The following is a 4776-nucleotide window of genomic DNA, read 5'->3' as shown; positions in this document are numbered from 1 at the left end:
CAGAATACTAGGGCGATTCATGAATTTCCTATTGCTTAAGAGAGATGGCTCAGAGCTTCAGAGATGTTCGCTAAAATGGTGAAGTGTGGATCTACAAACAGGTTTTATACGGCAGGCAGTAACATATAGATCTATAGAGCAGGCAAAAACGAATGAAAAAAGCCTGGATAAAGGAAAACAGCCTATGGCTAGGGTGAGAACAGTGAAGCTGATTTGACGAAAACCTTTCTAGATCTTCAAACCGAAGCTAGTCAACTAAGAGTATGGTTGATGCTACTGTGCCTAATGTTATCATCATGAACTAACCAGCGATTATGGAGGCATTCAAGGTGTTCTAAGAAACCGGCGGGCATGAACTTCGAGGAACTAAGATCTGCCTCTAATGAAGGAGGACTGACCTGGTGATGGCGACCGGAGGCGACCGAGGAAGATCCGCGGCGAGTGTTGCGCGTTTGGCGGGCGTCGGGATGCGTCGGATGTGGCGGCCGGAGACGAAGGTCTTCGGGCGGCGAGGAAGCTCTCGGTACAGTCGCGAGGAGGAAGGGGACGACAAGATGGGTAGGTGGAAATGTGCCCTTTCCCTTCCCCCAGCCTATTTATTAGGTCAGGCGCTGGAATCAAGACGCCACATGCGGGAACTACCAAAGGGATAAAGATTCGCTATGATGCCGCCCAAAATTTTCGGGATATTTGTGCCGAAGGATCCGTTTGGGATTGCGTCATTATCTCTTCCGAGATTAAAGGGATAAGTTGATACCAACAAGAAGTGGTTCGGCGACTTAGGTATCTTCGCAACAGATGGCGGTTCAAGTGTATGATGCATGAAAGGAGCAGACTCAGTCACCCCTAACTAGGTAAGAATATTGGCGTGAACAAGTTCAAGTCAATCTGGGGCCTAATGTTGGGGATATTATCTGCGGTGTGACCCACCCTAGTTGGGCCGGGTCACACCGAGTAGGCAACTCATCCTTTGGCGGTTTAAGCTTTGGCCCAATAGGCCCAAGAGTTGGATGGCGGTTAAAGATCCTCGTGGAGAACCAATTGTCGGGGAGTATTCCAATCTTGGAAAGCACAGCGACTTAGAGATAGAAAGAATCACGACTTGTGCGAGGGCAAGGACTCTTGTAAACCCTAAGAGGCGAGTCCCAGGGAAGGAGGGGCAGGTTAGAAATCATCGAGTACTAGGTCAGGCGAGTTACGCCCTCCTTGTAATCGAAACACTATCAATACAACACCAAGCAGGACGTAGGCTTTTACCTCCTCACGAGGGGCCGAACCTGGGTAAATCTCTGTCTCGCTCCCAATCAACCCCTTTGAGTCGCCACCAAGGTGCGATGGCTCCAACACTAAGTCCTTTCACGAGGACATCTGTCGTGAAAAAACCACGACACATACATTTCTTGCAAAGGCCCGAATCTGCCTTTTCTTGGCTGAGCGGTACTACCGTGGATAGCCACGGTACTACCGCTCGAGAGGTGTTACTGCTGCACTCGTGCACTAGCAGCACCAACACGGTACTACCGCATCCAGCACGGCAGTATTTTTCTTCTGCGGCTGGAAGAACGGTACTATAGCCCAGCGAGCGGTGGTAAAATTTTACAACTGCTGGCCACACGGTACTACCATGATGACGTGCGGTACTACCGCACCGTCGGGACCGCGAGGGGTTATACCCTCCTCTCGTGGTTCTGTCTCTCTCTCTCCAGGTTGCATCACGGCATGAATCTCTTGATTCGTTCTTGTGGTACTTGTTTCCTTTCTCAAAGCATCCGAATGATGATGTCTTATTGCTAGTTGGGATGTCTTTGATGTTCGTATGTTGGAAGTCCATATTGTACAATAAGAAAATATTAGGCCATGTGCTATGCTTCCAAGCAAAGATCTTATTGATATATTTATGACTTCCTTTTGGATATCTCGTTTGTTCCTTCTTGTAACCATTTCGTGTGTACATCCTTCTTTGTGGATATATATCATCATGATTGTCTTCTACCTAGAATCTTTTACACATGAGAGAAGTTACACCTCTAATTGATATCCTCTTTTCCTTCATGTCCACCATTGCATTTCCTTTTTAAGTTTTTGGCAGCTTCGTGAAAGGATTTGTCTTGAGTGTGTATCTTATATTCTTGCATCTTGATGCACTCTTTGGTGGTGAAGATTATTTTTCCTCATGCTTGTCTTGATGAGGGTTTTGCCATTTCAATTGGTATCCTTCCTCTGACAAGGTTATTATTTCCTATCTTCACCATGGGTTGTCACAAGCATTGGTTCTTATTTTGTTTATTAGTATGCTTGTGAACCCATTTTCTAGTGTGTGTGTGTGTGTGGGAATGATATGTCTTGCACTTTGTTTCTCATTTCATCAAGACTATGTTGATGAGTAATGCTCATCCTTATCTTAGTCTTCTCAAGTGCTTTGCCATGACTCACACACATAAATTTAGTTGAGCCTATCCTTAAGTTGCCTCTTTTACATGATGCTCAACCATATGTTTTGTGCAATTGATATGCTTATTGTCTCATCTATCTTCTTGCACTTGTTGTGTGTTTTTATTAATTTTTGGGGAGCAACGATCCTATTTGGTGTACTTGTATCAAATATAAAAATTCTTATTAGTGCACAATTCATGGGGAGCTTCTCTCGTTTTGATAAAACACTAGATTTATCATAATATCTTTTATTCATGTCGTTCGAAGGACCATGTGATTGTTTGTTCCATCTGGTATCTTTTGATTGCTTGCTTCTATTTTTGTATGTCTTTGTGGCATACGTGTTGGAATTATGCCCTAGAGGCAATAATAAATATAGTTATTATTATAATTCCTGTATCAAGATAATCGTTTATTATCCATGCTATAATTGTATTGAATGAAGACTCATCTACATGTGTGGATACATAGACAAAACACTGTCCCTAGCAAGCCTCTAGTTGGCTAGCCAGTTGATCAAAGATAGTCAGTGTCTTCTGATTATGAACAAGGTGTTGTTGCTTGATAACTGGATCACGTCATTAGGAGAATCACGTGATGGACTAGACCCAAACTAATAGACGTAGCATGTTGATCGTGTCATTTTGTTGCTACTATTTTCTGTGTGTCAAGTATTTGTTCCTATGACCATGAGATCATATAACTCACTAACACCGGAGGAATACTTTGTGTGTATCAAACGTCGCAACGTAACTGGGTGACTATAAAGATGCTCTACAGGTATCTCCGAAGGTGTTCGTTGAGTTAGTATGGATCAAGACTGGGATTTGTCACTCCGTGTGACGGAGAGGTATCTCGGGGCCCACTCGGTAATACAACATCACACACAAGCCTTGCAAGCAATGTAACTTAGTGTAAGTTGCGGGATCTTGTATTACGGAACGAGTAAAGAGACTTGCCCGTAAACGAGATTGAAATAGGTATGCGGGTACTGACGATCGAATCTCGGGCAAGTAACATACCGAAGGACAAAGGGAATGACATACGGGATTATATGAATCCTTGGCACTGAGGTTCAAACGATAAGATCTTCGTAGAATATGTATGACCCAATATGGGCATCCAGGTCCCGCTATTGGATATTGACCGAGGAGTCTCTCGGGTCATGTCTACATAGTTCTCGAACCCGCAGGGTCTGCACACTTAAGGTTCGACGTTGTTTTATGCGTATTTGAGTTATATGGTTGGTTACCGAATGTTGTTCGGAGTCCCGGATGAGATCACAGACATCACGAGGGTTTCCGGAATGGTCCGGAAACGAAGATTGATATATAGGATGACCTCATTTGATTACCGGAAGGTTTTCGGAGTTACCGGGAATGTACCGGGAATGACGAATGGGTTCCAGGAGTTCACCGGGGGGGCAACCCATACCGGGGAAGCCCATAGGCCTTGGGGGTGGCACACCAGCCCTTAGTGGGCTGGTGGGACAGCCCAAGAAGGCCCTATGCGCCATAGGAAGAAAACCAAAGAGAAAAGAAAAAAAAGGAGGAGGTGGGAAAGGAAAGAAGGACTCCACCCACCAAACCAAGTAGGACTCGATTTGAGGGGGAGACCTTCCGCCCTTTGCTCGGCCGCCCCAAGGCAAGGCTCCCCCTCTCCCACCTATATATACGGAGGTTTTAGGGCTGATTTGAGACGACTTTTCCACGGCAGCCCGACCACATACCTCCACGGTTTTTCCTCTAGATCGCGTTTCTGCGGAGCTTAGGCGGAGCCCTGCTGAGACAAGATCATCACCAACCTCCGGAGCGCCTTCATACTGCCGGAGAACTCTTCTACCTCTCCGTCTCTCTTGCTGGATCAAGAAGGCCGAGATCATCGTCGAGCTGTACGTGTGCTGAACGCGGAGGTGCCGTCCGTTCGGCACTAGATCGTGGGACTGATCGCGGGACGGTTCGCGGGGCGGATTGAGGGACGTGAGGATGTTCCACTACATCAACCGCGTTCATTAACGCTTCTGCTGTACGGTCTACAAGGGTACGTAGATCACACATCCCCTCTCGTAGATGGACATCACCATGATAGGTCTTCGTGCGCGTAGGAAAATTTTTGTTTTCCATGCGACGTTCCCCAACAATACGATCCTTCTTTTTGCAATCTTTGGGTCCTTGATATAGTTTGTTTTCCTCCAGCTTCTTATCATTGTTTATTTGTATTTCTTTGCACTCTATTGTTGAGAAGTACACACTTTTTGGAGGACCACCTACTATATTGGCTTTCTAAACTTTTTGTCCATTTTGACAATCGATGCCAATGTGGGAGAAGTTTAGAGAGTTTAGT

Source organism: Hordeum vulgare, chromosome 2H (assembly GCF_904849725.1).
Source record: "Hordeum vulgare subsp. vulgare chromosome 2H, MorexV3_pseudomolecules_assembly, whole genome shotgun sequence".
NCBI classification, from domain to species: Eukaryota; Viridiplantae; Streptophyta; class Magnoliopsida; order Poales; family Poaceae; genus Hordeum; species Hordeum vulgare.
The sequence above is the reverse complement of the archived record's forward strand: the minus strand, read 5'-3'. Positions refer to the sequence as shown.